Raw genomic sequence first — 18551 nt, forward strand, 5'->3', positions numbered from 1 at the left:
TCGTATTTCATTATGGTTTTAATTTGTATTTCCCTAATGACTAATGATGTTGAACATCTTTTTTATATGCTTATTGGCCATCTGTATATCTTTGGTGAAGAGTCTGTTCAAATCTTTTGCTCATTTTTTATTGGGTTGTTTATGGTCATCTGAGTTTCTAAAGTTCTTTATATATTCTGAAGACAAGTATTTTATGACATATATATTGTGCAAATCTATGACGATGGCTTGTCTTCATTCGCTAAACAGTGCCTTTTAAAGAAGTTTTAACTTTGATGAAGTCCAATTTATCAGGGTTTTTTTCTTTTATGGATTGGGCTTTTGGTGTTGAATCTAAGAAATCTTTGCCTAATCCAAGGTCACAAAGATATGTCTCCTGTTTTCTCCTATAAGTTTTATAATTTTAGGTTTTATATTTAGATCTAGGATCTATTTTGAATTAATCTCTATATATACATTTCACAGTATGAATCGAAGTTCATTTTTTGCACATGGATATACAATTGTTCCAGCACCAATGGTGAAAAAAACTATGTGTTCTCCAATGAACTGCTTTGGCACCCACGTAGAAAATCAATTAACCATACATGTGTGCCTATTTCTGGATTCTCTATTCTGTTCCATTGATCTATTTGTCTATCTTGAGATTAATACCACACTGTCTTGATTATTTGTAGCTTCACAATAAATCTTGAAGTTAGGTAGTGACTTTGATCTTTTGGCTCCTCAAAGTTTTTTCAAAGTTGTTTTGATTATTCTAGGTCCTTTGCATTTCCATATGAATTTTAAAATTAGCTTGTTAATTTGTACAAAAATGTTTGCTGGAGGTTTGATTGTGATTGCATTGAATCTATAAATCAATTTGGGGATAAATGTTAACAATATTGAGGCTTCTGTTCCATGAACATTGTATATCTCTCCATTTATGTAGATCCTCTTAATTTATCTCAGCAATGTTACATAGTTTTCAACGTACAGGTCTGGCACATTATTTGTCAGATTCATCCCTAAGTATTTCATGTGTTTTGAAATATTTTGATAAATACTGCTTTTTAATTTTGATTGTTCTGTGCAAATATATAGAAATTAATTTGGGTTTTGGATGTTGACTTTTTTTCCTGCAACCTTTTGCCAAACCCACTTATTAGTTCTAGTAACTCCTTTTGTAGATTCCATGGGGCTTTCTATGTTAGTGAGCATATCATCTGTGAATAAAAAATTTTATTTTTTCCTTTCCAGTCTGATGCCTTTTATTTCTTTTTCTTGCCTGACTGTACTGACTAAAACTTTCAGCACAATGTTGAACAGAACTGATGACAGCAGGTGTTTATTTCTTGATCTTGATCTTAGGAGGAGAGTATGTAGTCTCTCACTATTAAGTATGATGTTATCTGTCAGTTTTCTTAGATGCCCAGTATCAATTTGAAAAAGTTTTCCTCTATTTCTACTTTGCTGAGATTTTTTTTAAAATTAGGAATGAACGTTCTGTTTTGCCAACTGCCTGTTTTGTTTCTATTGACATAATCATTGAGTTTTTCTTTTTTACTTTTTGAATAACAATAATTGATTTTTGAATGTTAAACTGATCTTACATTCTTGGGATAAACTCCACACATTCGTGATTTCTTTCCTTTTTTATGTTGCTGGATTCAATTTGCTAAAATTTTGTTTACAAGTTTTGCATCTGTGCTCCTGAGGGATGTTGGTCTGTTAATTTGCTTGTAATGCTTTTGTCAGATTTTGATATCAGGGTAATACAAGCCTCATGAAGTAAGTTAAGAACTATTTCTTCCTCTTTCATTTTCTGGAAGAGTTTAAGAAGAATTAATACTATTTCTTCCTTAAATGCTTGATAAAATTCACCAGTGAAACCTTCTGGGCCTGAAGTTTTCTTTGTGGGAAAAATTTAAAATATAAATTCAGGTCATCTATTCATTTTAGTGAACCTGGGTAGTTTATATTCCAAAAAAATGTATCCATTTTTCAGAGTTGTCAAAATTAATGGCATAGTCAAGCAAATGGCTTTGTGGCACCATTTTTCCAACAGCATTTGCTCACTTTGTGTCTCTGTGACATTTTGGTAAGTCTCGCAATATTTCAAAATTTTCATGATTATTATTTTGTAATGATGATCTGTGATCAGTGATCTTTGATGTTACTTACTGAAGACTCAGATGGTGGGTAGCATTTTTTAGCAATAAAGTATTTTTGAATTAAAAAAATTAATGGCATAAAGTTGTTTATAATATTCCTCTATTAATGTATTAGTATCTGAAGAATGTAATGTCACCACTCTCATTTCTGATGTTGGTAAATTTTTGTCTTCTCTATCTTTTCCTGATGAGTCTGACTTGAGGTTTATTAATGTTATTTTTTTTTATTAATTAATTAATTTATTTTTTTTGGCTGTGTTGGGTCTTCATTTCTGTGGGAGGGCTTTCTCTAGTTGTGGCAAGTGGGGCGCCACTCTTCATCACGGTGCGCGGGCCTCTCACTGTCGCGGCCTCTCTTGTTGCGGAGCACAGGCTCCAGACGCGCAGGCTCAGTAGTTGTGGCTCACGGGCCCAGTTGCTCCGCGGCATGTGGGATCTTCCCAGACCAGGGCTCGAACCCGTATCCCCTGCATTGGCAGGCAGATTCTCAACCACTGTGCCACCAGGGAAGCCCTATTAATGTTATTGATCTCCTCAAAGAAACTGATTGTTTAATTGATATTCTATATTGTTTTTACTGTTTTCTATGTCATTGATTTCTGCTCTGATCTTTATTATTTACTTTCTTATGCTTATCTTGGGTTCTGTTTGCTCTTCTTTTTCTAACTTCTTAAGGTGGAAGCTGACCTTTTTTCTTTTTTCACATAGACATTTATTGCCATAAATTTGCTCCCTGAAGTTTTGCTTTAGAGATGTTCCACACATTTTGATGTCTTCATTCCCATTTAGTTAAAAAATCTCTGTAATTTCCCCTTTGACATTTTCTTTGACCCATATCTCATTTAGAATTGTGTTATAGTTCACAAATATTTGGGGGATTTTCCAGATACTTTTCTGTTATTTATTTCTAAGTTAATTACATTGTGACCAGAGAATACACATTGTATGATTTGAGTCCTTTTAAATTTTCTTTGGTTTTGTTTTATAGCCAAATTATATGGTCTATCTTGGTGAATATTTTGAATGCTCTTGGAGAAAAAAAAATGTGTATTCTGCTGCTGTTGGGTGGAATGTTGTATAAATGTCAATTAGGTTAAGTTGATTGATTGTAAAGTTCAAGTCTTCTATAGCCTTACTAATTTTTCTGTGTACTTGTTTTATCTATTGTTAAGAGAGAGCTATTGACATCTCTAACAATAATTGTGAATTTGTCTACTTCTCCTTGTAGTTCTATCCGTTTTTGCTTCACGTATTTTTAAGCTCTGTATTAGAGGCACAAACATTTAGGATTGTCATGTCCTTCTGACGAACTGGTCTATTTATCATTATGAAATGAATTTATTTATTCCTGGTAATAGTCTTTGTTCTAAAATCTACCTCGCTTGATATTAATAAACACATTCTAGCTTCTTTTGATTAGTGTCAGCATGGTATATCTTTTTCCATTCTTTTACTTTTAGCCTTTTGTATCTTTACTTTTCAAATACATTTCCTGTAGGCAGTATATGGCCGAATCTTACTTTTTTATACAATCTGAAAATCTCTGTCTTTTAATTAGAATGTTTAGACAATTTACATTTAATTGAATTGTGATACAGTTAGACTTAAATCCATCATCTTGCCTATTTGCCCCATCTGTTGTTTCCTTGGCCTTCTTTCTCTGACTTCTTTTGGATTTTGCATATGGCTTATGATTTACTTTCATCTGCTTTGTTGGCATATTAGCTATAACTCTTTGTTTAGTTTATTTAATGGTTGCTCTAGGGTTGATAATAGCTATTTTTAACTTGTCACAGTTGTGGTAGGCTAAATAATTGCCTTCAAAGATATCCATGTCCTAATCCCCAAAGTCTGTAAATATGGCAAAAGGGACTTTGCAGATGTGATTACATTAAGGATCTTGAGATAGGGAGATTATCCTGGTTCATCTGGATGTGCCTTAAGTATAATTATCAAGGTCTTTATGAGAGAGAGGCAAGAAGGTTAATGTGGCGGGGGGTGGGAAGGTGGTGATGTGACAATGGAAGCATAGATTAGATTTATGAGGCCAGGATCCAAGGAATGCCAGCAGCTTCTAAAAGCTGGAAGAAGCAAGGAATGGGTTCTCCCCTGGAGGCTCCAGAAAGAGCCAGCCCTATTGACTTCTTGATATTAGCCCCTTAACACTCATTTGGACTTCTGACCCCTGGAACTGTATAAATTTGTGTTGTTTTAAGCCACTAAGTTTGTGGTAATTGTTATAGCAGAGATAGAAAACGATGCTGGTTTACCTTCAAATGTTATTACACAACTTTCAGATATAAGAGTAGAATCTTATAATAGTAAACTTGATAAAATAAGGAGCAACAGTCAAGGCAAATAAAGTAGCACTTCACTTGGTTTTCAAAATACCAGTACCATAGAATGGATGTGGCTCGCTATGTGCTTGTTAGAAGTGGCTAGGCAGCAGAGTCCTGGCAATTTGATCCACTTTATTTCTTAAGCCAGGTTTCCTATTTGAAAAGAGGTCTTACTGATTAGAAAATTCCAATGAGCATTTTCAGATGGGTGCCTGTGAGTACATTAGAAGTTACCTTTACTATAAAATGGATGGTACTGAATATTTGAGCTGCTCAAATTTTAGTCTCCCTGGAGACAGTTATAATTTTGATATCAACAAAAGTAGAATCCATTCCATATACATTGCTCTGATGGACCCAGTACAAAACACTGCTGTTATATGTATCCCTTTAGAATAAAAACTGTGAAAGGCTAGCAGATTATAGAAGCCAAAATATAGTAAGCCAAGGTTCAAACAATGTTAATGAAGTGATAATTATTCACTGAATTGACAAAGAGTCATAAAGTTCCTTATGACATTTCCACAGAATATAAGGTGTTTTGAGTGAACTGTTATAAAATTTATGAACTTGTGTTTGTGATGATAATTTTGCTTGACATTAAAGCTACAGAAATTAGGACTTTCATATCTCATTGATTCCTGCTGAGCCTCTGTTCTCAACTCTTCAGTGCAATTCTTTAATGAGACAAGGCAGAAAGAATGATTATACATGATGTTACAAACACACTGTCCTTGATTACCATGGAATGGGCACTGGGTAATGCATACAGAGATGATTATATGTGTGAAAAAGATAATCTTGATTCCAAAAATAAAAATCACACTTATATAGTAAACTCAAGAAAGAGCTTGCACATTATTCAGGAATGTAAAACCATCTTAAGACATTGATAAAGAAAAAGCAGTCTTGCCTTGAAAGAAACTATAAAGGATCAACTTTGACTCTAGTGAGCCTTTCTGAGAGAAACTTAGAGGATTTCTAGAAATAAAGTATTGTTAGAGGCATATTCATATTTTAAAAAGCTGAAAATGTGCATCTGTTTTTGAATATCATACAGATATCCAATTTCCTCTTTACAGCCAGTTCTAGAGGTATTCATGCTTTAGAATAATAGGAAACAACACAGATTCAGCTCCTATATTTGGATTTTAGTAAGAATCTGATAGAGAAGATCATCACTAGAATCCAGGAGTTTGAATTGATTTTTGGCAAGTCAGAAGCTGATTTGCTACCAGACAATGAGAGCTTCTGAGTTTTAAATCCTGTGATCAGTGGTTTAACTGGGATTAAATTCATTCTTACTCATCCATCCATCCATCCAGCAAATATTTATTGAGTACCCAACTATGTGTCAGGCACTAGGGATAGTCTCTAGGGATATGGTCATTCTTTCTTGCCACTCATTGGAAATATATTAATGCAATTTCCTAATTTTTAGAAGATCCTGAGTGGTAAATGACTATCTAAAGTGACATAATTCACAAGAGGTAAAGCTGGTTCAAGCTTGTACCAGCCTAGGGCTCTCTACCCTGTAATTTCATCAGGTTTTTTAAAAAAATAACATTTTTGGAGTTGGCACAATAGGCAAATTAGGATCTACTCACAATTAAGAGTATTTATTTAAAAAAAAAATTAACTTTTAAATTCTTAGACCAAAAAGAAAATGAGAATCTAATTTCTTACATACATGCAAAAATCTAATTCCCTTAATTGTAGTTAAAAACATAACTGCAAACAAATGTCAAACCATAATGCCAAATGACAGCTTTAAATTCTGTTTCACAAGTTGTTCTTTTAGAGATGTCTTCACATTGTCAATCAAAGAGATAATTTTGATTTTGCCACAACTCCTGCCACGGTTAAAAGCAGTGTCTGTGATATAAGAAGTTTGGCAAGTTTCTTGTTCTGAGAGTTGTCCATAGACAGGAAATCAGAGAAAGAGGTATGTCTTGGAAAAAATACCTGATAAGGTTTGTTATTTTAGAATGATATTACTTAGAACACTTCATTTCATAACACTCTAAACTAACAGGATTGCATCCAAAATAAATCACTCCATGGACTAATCTTTACAACTCTAAGAGTAAAGCAGGTAACACTGAATTCAACAGATATTTACTGAATATCTACATCACCAATGCAGGGTATAAAAGATATGTTGCTTTAAGAGGTTAGCAACCTAAATGAAGATGAAAGAAAGGAAATTAATACTTTTTGGGCACCTACAACCTACCAGGCATGATACTAGATGCTTTCATCTTCACAAGAAGGTAGCTATTATTAATATGCCCATTTTACAGATAAGGAAAATGACCCTTAAAGTGGTTAAGCCAGTTGTCCAAACTTGACACTGGATTTAAACCTATGTTTGCCTAACTAAGTCCATTCTTTTTATGCTAAGCCACACTACCACGAGGTAACAGAACCCTTGAAACCTTGCTTCCACATTCCTTTTTATACTCTACACTTCTTATTGCTTCTAGCCTTCATGAAAGTATGACAAGCCTCATCGAAGTAACTAAACACTAAGTTTCTCTTCTTGTAGAATGTGTTGTGAAATGTTTTTATTCTACTTTTGTTCTGAAGATATAGCTCCACTTCTGACTTTGCTAAGGCACTAGAGAAAGGAAGACAAAAGTCACCATCTTATATTTATTAAATGAATGGAAGAATCCTGAAAGAGTGGAGAGGTGGGGTAAGAAGGCAAGAGGAGGGGAAGAGGGGGTACTCTGGGATTTTCTGCTTTCTGTAGGGCTGGGAGTCCCCTGAAGACTCAGTGTTACAACATGATTGAGAAAGAGAAGCTGACAGAACTGATCCCTTCAAGACAAATGCTAAGGGAACTGTGTAAACTGTAGTGGAGGGAACACAGTTTATAAAGCTAGATACAACGGAGCTTGATTTCTGTCTTTGCCAGTTATGTAGCTCTGGGCAAGACATTTAGCCTCGCTTAACCTCAGTTTCTTCAAGTGTAAAATGTGGAAAATGATACCTGCTTCACAAGAGCGGCTCACAGCTCTGCTAGCCAGGGCCTTTGTGCAAATTTGAAAATGGCTTGCCCTCTGGGTTGGTGAATTAGAAAAAGTGCTCCCTCTGGGTGGGGGCCGACCCAGGTACATAGAGCTTGGTGAGGAAGGAATGGCATGCTTATGCAAGAGAAATAAGCCCCTTCCTCTGTGGCAAGTGGTGAGGAGAGCAGAGTTCAGGCTGGTTTTCAGGCCCCTGACCCTTTCTGATGAGCACCACACAACGATGCACCTCACTCAGGGCAGTGTGAAGACAAGATCATGTCCACAGAAGCACCAAGAGGGCTCCCCTCGGCTGTGAAACCTGGGGATGGTGTGTGAGAGAGCTTGAGAGGGAGAAAGCGGGGAGGAGAGAAGAAAGGAAGCAGGGAGGAGGGGAAGAGAGAGCCTGAAGAAACAGGTATGTTTGACCATGTGGTTGTGTCATATACAGAACGGGAAATTCCATGAACCTCCTGAAATAATTTGCTAGATTTTATGTACATTTCTCTGAGGTGAGGGTTTAGAGCTGTCAATTAAAGAAGAAAAAACAAAGAGAAAGAGAAGAGGATGAGGAAATTGAAAAAGAAGTTAATGTTGTGGGTGTAGGAGAGAGAATAAAATCCTTCCCTATAGCCTCAAAGGTATGCTTCAGGGGGACAGGGAGCAATTAAGTAAATCTCACTTAAGAGAGGTAAAGAGCTAGCTGATAGAGACACAGACAGATAACTGCTTGTTTCACAGAACAATTTACACATAAGCCACTTGCCCCCAACTTCGGTCACAGTGAAGCTTTTCCTCCAACGACATTCTTCACTAATCCTGTCATGTTACTGGCAAGTAAATCATAATAAGTATTTTTCTATATTTTTTCTTGGAATTCACCAAGATAGGGCCAACACAGCTCTTGGGGAGGAACGCATAGGGTGCGGACTATTACAAACAGCTGTGTGTCTCAGCAGTACGGTTTTAGGCCACACGTTACTGCATAAATGAATTTCTCTGAGCGTTATACGTGGGCAGTCTCCAAGCTTAAACACATATGCCCTTCTAAAATGTATTTGTAAGTTGGTTATAGGAAATTCCCAACACATTTTACTACAGAAATAATTTTCCATAAAAAAGGAATTAGGCCTGCAGGCCAGCCCACAAAACCCTATTTAATCCACAATACTTCTGAAGTGGTATCACAAATTCATAGCTCTGGGTAGAGTTCTGGCGCTGGCCGAAGAGACCCTGTAGCCCAGAAGCATGAGAGCTGAGGGCTCTCTTTACACAGAATTTAAAAAATAGCCACCCTTTTCTCTGGCACTGTCCCTGTGCCCTGCCCCGCTTCTCCCCATCCAGCAAGGAGACCCCTCTCTCCAGGCCCGGTGTGCCTGTGACCAAGCTGGCCAGGCCTTCTCTACTCCCAGGATCCAGGATCCTGAAGGACCTACTTCTCTTCCTTCCAGTGGAGCCTCTTCTCCTAAGAGAGCTTCTTCAGCTGAGTGTGGGGGAGAAAGCAATGCATGACTAATTAGATTTGTACTAATGTATGAGTTATTTCCTAGTCACTAACTCCTTTCCTGCTCCAAATTCAGAAGTTCTGCCAGTTTTTTTTCCTAGGGTCAGTTCTGGCTTTTCATATCTTTTTTTCCTCCTCTTCTGAAACTACATACCTTCTAAGCCTCGCATTTTCCACAGTGGTCCCAATGGAAGCACGGGCAAGTGGCTCTGCCGTGGGGAGGGGTGGGGGAGGAGGGGCAGTGTGTGGAGGCTGCCTGAATTTGCAAAGCCCACGCTGGCACCTTGAGTGAGTTGGGCTTTGGCCTTTGGAGAGCACATCTGGCAGCCTGGTTGGTTGCTGTCCTTCCACAGCGGTGGTTTGGGACCTTGCTGTGCGGCAGATTCCCAGGCACCGCCCGGTCCTACTGAACTAGAATCTCTGCTGGTCTCATCATGCATCTCTACTTTAAGTTTTTTCCTGAGCCCAGCTTCTTTTTTTTGGGAAGGACTTTCACATCTCCAACTGCTTAAGGACACCTCTATTTAGAGATCCCATTGGTGCTTCAAATCAAAGCTCCAAGAGCAAATTTGCTCAGCTGAGAGACAGTTTACTGAAGGAAAGAAAGTAGAGGGAGGAAAGCCAAGTTCATGCATGAACCTTAAGGAATGTCTGCTGTCAGGTGATGGCAGGAGGGAAGAGCAAAGAACCAAAACAGAGAGAGGAAAGGGGCAGGATAACAGGTTGCCCCTGAAGCCAAAGGAAGACAAAGTTTTAAGGCAGGTTTAGACAATAACGTCAAAGCCTCCGAAAGGTCACTTGTTCTTCAGGATGTCTTTTTAACCTGGCTCTCATATCTCCCTCTGGCTCAACATGGAGTAAGCCCTGGCTGTTTGCTCTCATTCACTTGGTACAGACATTCAAATAACCCAACAGAAACTGGCAGAGGGTGAGAGCTAAAGATTTTCATTTTTCTCATGTCTCTTAGGCTTAGCTATGCACAAAACCCTTTGATGAATATCAAAACAGTAAATGACCTGACTTGCCCCCACTGCCCGTTGCCAATATTCCTTCTCCACCCAGCAGCTAGAACCATCTTTCCACAGTGTCGGTACTTGCTTAAATCCCTCCAATGGTTTCTTTTCATTGCACTGAAACTAATACCCAAACTCCTACGGGCCTGTGAGGCCCCGAATGACTTGACCTTCACCTTTGCCCCTCACATTTGCTAGGCCTCGCGTCATACTGCCACTTCCGAGAACTTACCAAGCTCATTTTTTACTTGTAAAACTCTTCCCTGGCCCTTGGCGTAGGAACCTCTTACTTGTCTTCCTTTATGTACCATTTTGGAAGTTACTTTTACAACCACCCTTTCCAAAGCAGGTACCCCTTCTATGAGTCTCTACTACAATACCCCTTCACTTAATTTATATCCGTTATCACAATCTAGAATTATTCTGGTTAGTTCTCTACTTTTTTTTTTGTTTGTTTAACTGTTTGTCTCTCCTATTAGAATGTAAACTTCATGAGGACAGGGATGTTTCAGATTCACCATTGTATCCCCAGGGTACGTAGTACCTGGCACATAGTAAATGCTCAACAAATAACTGTTAACTGACTGAATTACCCAAAGTAAGTCATTCATTGACTCAACAAATATTTATTGAGTGAATACATGTGCCAGATTCTGAGGACACAATAGAAGACAAGGCAGGCAAAACCTGAAAGCGGCCTTGGACAAAGAAAAAAAACAAACAAACAATGCTTATATCTAGGAGTAATCTTATGATAATATGATAACTTATTGGGCTGCAAGCACATTTTAATTTTTATTATGTGACAGACATCATGTCAGTAAACTTGGTGCCACCAAATGACTAAGTAATACCATGCCTGCTTTTGGATAGACTAAAGTATAGAGAGAAAAGAAAGAAAAAGGGCAAGGATGTAAGGGAAAAAAAGAGGGGGGTAGAGGGGAGAAGAGAGGAGGAAGTAGTCCAGTGATGTCTCTGTTCTCTGAAAACTTAAAGAAATTATCTTTACCACTTATAATAAAAGGTAAGATTAGAATCATACTAAATTTTTTAAAAATATGGCAAATATAGTGTGCTATTTCAAAGCAATCAATCCCCTAAGAAAGCTCTATATTTATTCGAATGATGTTATTAATCCTCAAAACATTCATGAAACTGCTGTCTTCAAATTGCTGCCAGAGATAATTTATTAAGCATAGAAAAAAGGAAAACATTTTACTTATTTTTAATCCCCAATGATATTTCCCAGATTGATTTCCCATCATTCTCCTTGAACTTGCTTTCACTGGACCTACTGAGATTGTTTTAAAAATCAAATTCATTCCTAAAGGTCAAAGATTCATCATACTAAGGATATTCTAAAACATGCACACTTAAGTCAATCCTCAAAAAAGAGTTCCAGAAATGTTTGAACAAAGATAGGATCTTCTCAATGACCAGTATGAAGGAGACAGAATTCACCTGGATAAACAGCTAGATCTAATTAATCTGACATCACTGGAAATGCGGTATTCTGTACCTTTTATATACATAGAGTATACAGCTGATTTTAATCATTCTGACTCAGTCATCATTATGGCCATCAATTATTAACCCATATTATAAATATAAGGGCACTCAAGATTACTGATGTGTGTAAGGCTGTTTGTCTCTATTGTATATTGGGCCAAACTGCAATTCTTTTAAAGTTTTTTGTTGGCACTTATAGTTTTTCTTTCTTCTTATGCATGGTCAATCTTTCAGCTGCCATTCCTTCTTGTTATTAGTAAGACTGGCTCTTGCCAATTTCCTGCTTATAAAATTACTGCTTCTAATATGCTATGGGCTTATCAGTGACACAACTGTGAAATGGCAGACGTGGGGGTGGGATGAAGAGTCACGGAACTACAAGACACAACATCTTAGCGAGAGGCAGGTTATTGGTGTGGCAGGGTGAGGAAGAAATGGTGGATGGCAATAAGCTCTGCAATTTTTCATCTTACTAAACCAAAGAGAAGTAAATGTATATCATCCCACGGGGGACCAGAGACAAGCCTTGTTTCTCTGTGAACTAGACAGACCTCTGACTAGCCTGGAGTAGAGACAGATGTGATCTAGGGCATAGTGTTGGTGGTTAGAACCTAATTCTAAGCTGCCTGCTACCCACTTCTGTGGCCCCACTCCCAGACTCCTCTGGGAGCAAATAGTTGCCCTTAAAAAGAATGAAAACAAGATTATAAATCTTCTAAATTAGAAAGCAGTCAAATACTCATAAAATAAAATGAATAAAATAAAAAATAAACTAAAAAACGAGCCACAACTAGGGCACCTGCTGGACGCTGGGGGGGGACCTTGACGCCCAAGGAGATGGAAGGAACCCCCGAGCAGCCGGGTAGGATGTAGGGGGCAGTGAGGGGGGAGGAGAAGTGGAGATTGGACAGGACCAGCACTCCTGAGGGGTGGCTGGGAGAGGGGAGGGGTTCCCATGCCTGGAGGGACCCTAGGGGGCTTGGAGGATCAGGGGAGGTGCAGTGGGTGTTTCCCCCACCAACTTGGGACCCAGGAAGCCTGCTGGGGTCCCAGGCCAGGTCCTCCACACTCCAAGGCCAGAGGCACTCCTGGGTCCCTCCTGCCACACTGAGCAAAAGCCCCACTCCCCCCAGGGCCTTTTCCGGCCCTGTGGGTCCTAAACATAGGCCCCACCCACTGCCTAAACCCCGCCCTTGCATAAGCCCCATCCTCCACAGCCAAGGACTTTTCAGGCTTTTTTTTTTTTTTTTTAATCCTCCTCTTTTTTGCCACTGTAGTTCTGTTTTACCTCCAGGTTGTTGTTTCATCTATATTTTAATTAAAAATTTTTTTTCTAACATATCTGTTACTTTTCTAATATTATTTTATCTTTTACTCTTTGTTATTGTTCTGTTCCTTTCCTTCTTTTCTTTTTTTTTTTTTGGCTGCCCATGTGGCTTGCAGGATCTTGGTTCACAAGCCGGGGGTCAGGCCTGAGCTCCTGTGGTGGGAGCTCCAAGTCTAAACCACGGGAATAAAAGAGAACCTCAGACCCCAGGGAATATTCATCAGAGTGAGGTCTCCTGGAGGTTCTCATCTCGGCACCAACACCCAGCTCTACCCAACAGCCTACAAACTCCAGTGCTGGAAGCCTCAGGACAAGCAACCAGTAAGACAGGAACACAATCCCACCCATTAAAAAAAGAAAAATGAGAGGACAAAAAAATATGTCACAGAAAAAGGAGCAAGGTAAAAACCTACAAGACCAAATAAATGAAGAGGAAATAGGCAATCTACCTGAAAAATAATTCAGAGTAATGATAGTAAACATGATGCAGAATCTAGGAGATAGAATGGAGGCACGGATTGAGAAGATACAAGAAATATTTAACAAAGATCTAGAAGAATTAAAGAACAAACAAACAGAGATGAACAACACAATAACCAAAATGAAAAATACACTACAAGGAATCAATAACAGAATAACTGAGGCAGAAGAACAAATAAGTGAGCTGTAAGACAGAATGGTGGAAATAACTGCCAAGGAGCAGAATAAAGAAAAAAGAATGAAAAGAATTGAAGACAATCTCAGAGACCTCTGTGACAACACTAAATGCACCAATATTCAAATTATAGAGGTCCCAAAAGAAGAAGAGAAAAAGAAAGGTCTGAGAAAATATTTGAAGAGGTTACAGTGGAAAACTTCCCTAACATGGGAAAGGAAATAGTCATCCAAGTCCAGGAATCACAGAGAGTCCCATACAGGATAAACCCTAGGAGAAACACACCAAGACACATATTAATCAAACTAACAAAAATGAAATTCAAAGAAAAAATATTAAAAGCAGCAAGGGAAAAGCAAAAAATAACATACAAAGGAATCCCTATAAGGTTATCAGCTGATTTTTCAGCAGAAACTCTGCAGGCCACAAGGGAGTGGCAGGATATACTTAAAGTGATGAAAGAGAAAAACCTACAACCAAGATTACTCTACCCAGCAAGGATCTCATTCAGATTCAATGGAGAAATCAACAGCTTTACAGACAGGCAAAAGCTAAGAGAATTCAGGACCACCAAACCAGCTTTACAACAAAAGCTAAAGAAACTTCTCTAGGCGGGAAACACAAGAGAAGAAAAAGACCCACATAAACAAACCCCAAACAATTAAGAAAACGGAAATAGGAACATACATATCGACAATAACCTTGAATGTAAATAGATTAAATACTCCAATCAAAAGACACAGACTGGCTGAATGGATACAGAAAGAAGACCCATATATATGTTGTCTACAAGAGATCCACTTCAGACCTAGGGACACATACAAACTGAAAGTGAAGGGATGCAAAAAGATATTCCATGCAAATGGAAATCAAAAGAAAGCTGGAGTAGCAATACTCATATCAGATAAAATAGACTTTAAAATAAAGACTATTACAAGAGATAAGGAAGGACACTACATAATGATCAAGGGATCAATCCAAGAAGAAGATATAACAATTATAAATATTTATGCACTCAACATAGGAGCACCTCAATACATAAGGCAAATGCTAACAACCATAAAAGGGGAAATCGACAGTAACACAATAATAGTAGGGGACTTTAACACCCCACTTATACCAATGGACAGATCATCTAAACAGAAAATAAATGAGGAAACACAAACTTTAAATGACACAGTAGACCAGATAGATTTAATTGATATTTATAGAACATTCCACCCAAAAATGGCAGAATACACTTTCTTCTCAAGTGTACACAGAACATTCTCCAGGAGAGGTCACATCTTGGGTCACAAATCAAGCCTCGGAAAATTTAAGAAAACTGAAATCGTATCAAGCATCTTTTCTGACCACAATGCTATGAGATTAGAAATCAATTACAGGAAAAAAACCTGTAAAAAACACAAATACATGGAGGCTAAGCAGTGTGCTACTAAATAACCAAGAGACCACTGAAGAAATCAAAGAAAAAATAAAAAAATACAAAGAAACAAATGACAATGAAAACACAACAACCCAAAACCTATGGGATGCAGCAAAAGCAGTTCTAAGAGGGAATTTTATAGAAATTCAATTTCACCTCAAGAAACAAGAAAAATCTCAAATAAACAACATAACCTTACACCTAAAGCAACTAGAGAAAGAAGAACAAAGAAAACCCAAAGTCAGTAGAAGGAAAGAAATCATAAAAATCAGAGCAGAAATAAATGAAATAGAAATGAAGAAAACAACAGCAAAGATCAATAAAAGTAAAAGCTGGCTCTTTGAGAAGATAAACAAAATTGATAAACCTTTAGCCAGACTCATCAAGAAAAAAAGGGAGAAGACTCAAATCAATAGAATTAGAAATGAAAAAGGAGAAGTAACAACTGACACTGCAGAAATACAAAGGATTATAAGAGACTACTACAAAAAACTATATGCCAATAAAATGGACAACCTTGAAGAAGTGGACAAATTCTTGGAAATGTACAATTTTCCAAGACTGAACCAGGAAGAATTAGAAAATATGAAGAGACCTATCTCAAATAATGAAATTGAAACTGTAATTAAAAATCTTCCAACAAACAAAAGTCCAGGACCAGATGGTTTCACAGGCGAATTCTATCAAACATTTAGAGAAGAGCTAACACCCATCCTTCTCAAACTCTTCCAAAAAATTGCAGAGGCAGGAACACTCCCAAATTCGTTCTACGAGGCCACCATCACCCTGATACCAAAACCAGACAAAGATATCACATAAAAAAGAAAATTACAGACCAATATCACTGATTAACATAAATGCATAAATCCTCAACAAAATACTAGCAAAAAGAATCCAACAACACCTTAAAAGGATTGTACACTATGATCAGGTGGGATTTATCCCAGGGATGGAAGGATTCTTCAATATATGCAAATCAGTGTGATATACCATATTAACAAATTAAGGAATAAAAACCATATGATCATTTTAATAGACGCAGAAAAAGCTTTTGACAAAATTCAACACTGATTCATGATAAAAACTCCAGAAAATGGGCATAGAGGGAACCTACCTCAACATAATAGAGGCCATCCACATATGACAAACCCACAGCAAACATCATTCTCAATGGTGAAAAACTGAGAGCATTTCCACTAAGATCAGGAACAAGACAAGGATGTACAGTCTCGCAAGACAAGGATGTCCACACTCGCCACTCTTATTCAAGATAGTTTTGGAAGTTTTAGCCATGGCAATCAGAGAAGAAAAAGAAATAAAAGGAATCCAAATTGGAAAAGAAAAAGTAAAATTATCACTGTTTGCAGATGACATGATACTATACACAGAAAATCCTAAAGATGCCACTAGAAAGCTACTAGAACTAATCAATGAATTTGGTAAGGTTGCAGGATACAAAATTAATGCACAGAAATCTGTGGCACTCCTATACACTAACAAGGAAAAATCAGAAAGAGAAATTAAGGTAACAACCCCATTTACCATCGCAACAAAAAGAATAAAATACCTAGGAATAAACCTACCTAAGGAGGCAAAAGACTTGTACTCAGAAAACTATAAGACACTGATGAAAGAAATCAAAGATGACATAAACAGATGGAGAAATATACCATGTTCCTGGATTGGAAGAATCAATATTGTGAAAATGACTATACTACCCAAAGCAATCTACAGATTCAATGCAATCCCTATCAAATTACCAATGGCTTTCCTCACAGAATTACAACAAAAAAGTTCATAATTTGTATGGAAACACAAAAGACCCTGAATAGCCAAAGCAATCTTGAGAAAGAAAAACGGAGCTGGAGGAATCAGGCTCCCTGACTTCAAACTATACTACAAACCTACAGTAATCAAGACAGTATGGTACTGGCAAAACAGAAAACAGAAATATAGAGCAATGGTACAGGATAGAAAGCCCAGAGATAAACCCATGCACATATGGTCACCTAATTTATGATGAAGGATGCAAGAACATACAGTGGAGAAAAGACAGCCTCCTTAATAAGTAGTGCTGGGAAAACTGGACAGCTACATGTAAAAGAATGAAATTAGAGCACAACCTAACACCATACCGAAAAGTAAACTCAGAATGGATTAAATACCTAAATGTAAGACCGAACACTATAAAACTCTTAGAGGAAAACATAGGAAAAACACTCTTTGACATAAACCACAGCAAGATCTTTTTTGACCCACCTCCTAGAGTAATGAAAATAAAAACAAAAATAAGCAAACGGGACCTAATTAAACTTAAAAGCTTTTGCACAGCAAAGGAAACCATAAACAAGACGAAAAGAAAACCCTCAGAATGGGAGAAAATATTTGCAAACGAAGCAATGGACAAAGGATTAATCTCCAAAATATACAAACAGCTCATGGAGCTCAATATCAAGAAAACAAACAACCCAATCAAAAAAATGGGTGGAAGACCTAAATAGACATTTCACCAAAGAAGACATACAGATGGCCAAGAGGCACATGAAAAGATGCTCAAAATCACTAATTACTAGAGAAATGCAAATCAAAACTGCAATGAGGTATCACCTAACAGAAGTCAGAATGGCCATCATCAAAAAATCTACAAACAATAAATGCTGGAGAGGGTGCGGGGAAAAGGGAACCCTTTTGCACTGTTGGTGGGAATGTAAATTGATACAGGCACTGTGAAGAACAGTATGGAGGTTCCTTATAAAACTAAAAATAGAACTACCGTATGATCCAGCAATCCCGCTACTGGGCATGTACCCTGAGAAAACCACAATTCAAAAAGACACAGGTACCCCAATGTTCATTGCAGCATTATTTACAATAGCCAGGACATGGAAACAACCTAAATGTCCATCAACAGATGGATAAAGGAGATGTGGTACATATACATAATGGAATATTACTCAGCCATAAAAAGAAATGAAATTGGGTCATTTGTAGAGATGTGGATGGTCTAGAGTTTGTCATACAGAGTGAAGTAAGTCAGAAAGAGAAAAACAAATATCATATATTGATGCATATATGTGGAATCTACAAAAATGGTACAGATTAACCTATTTGCAGGGCAGGAATAGAGACGTAGATGTAGAGAACGGACATGTGGACACAGAGGGGGAAGAGGAGGGTGGGATGAACTGGGAGATTAGGATTGACATATATACACTATCATGCATAAAAAATAGCTAGCTAGTGGGAACATGCTATAAAGCACAGGAAGCGCAGCTCTGTGCTCTGTGACGGGTGCTCCGTGATGGGTGTGATGGGGGAGTGAGTGGGAGGGCGGTCCAAGAGGGAGGGGATATAGGTATACATATAGCTGATTCACTTCATTGTACAGCAGAAACTAAGACAACATTGTAAAACAATTCTACTCCAATGAAAAGAATATGATAGAAGAATGAAAAACAAATAGCCAATTGTGCCTTCTATACACAGAGAATAATACAAGACAAAAATTCTTGCCCTTATGGAACTTCTGTTCTTATGGAATATAATAGTTATATCAATAAATGTAAATGGCATAATATGTCTCCTTAAAGACTCCTAGATTTAATAAAAACCAA

General features: G+C 37.6%; 1 protein-coding gene across 1 annotated transcript in view; it reads right to left on the bottom strand.

The window, feature by feature from the left end:
* LEKR1 (leucine, glutamate and lysine rich 1) overlaps positions 1 to 18551 on the bottom strand; it is a 218398-nt gene that overhangs the window by 47374 nt on the left and 152473 nt on the right. The gene's annotated exons all lie outside the window — the stretch shown is intronic.

Source organism: Eubalaena glacialis, chromosome 6 (genome assembly GCF_028564815.1).
Source record: "Eubalaena glacialis isolate mEubGla1 chromosome 6, mEubGla1.1.hap2.+ XY, whole genome shotgun sequence".
NCBI lineage: Eukaryota > Metazoa > Chordata > Mammalia > Artiodactyla > Balaenidae > Eubalaena > Eubalaena glacialis.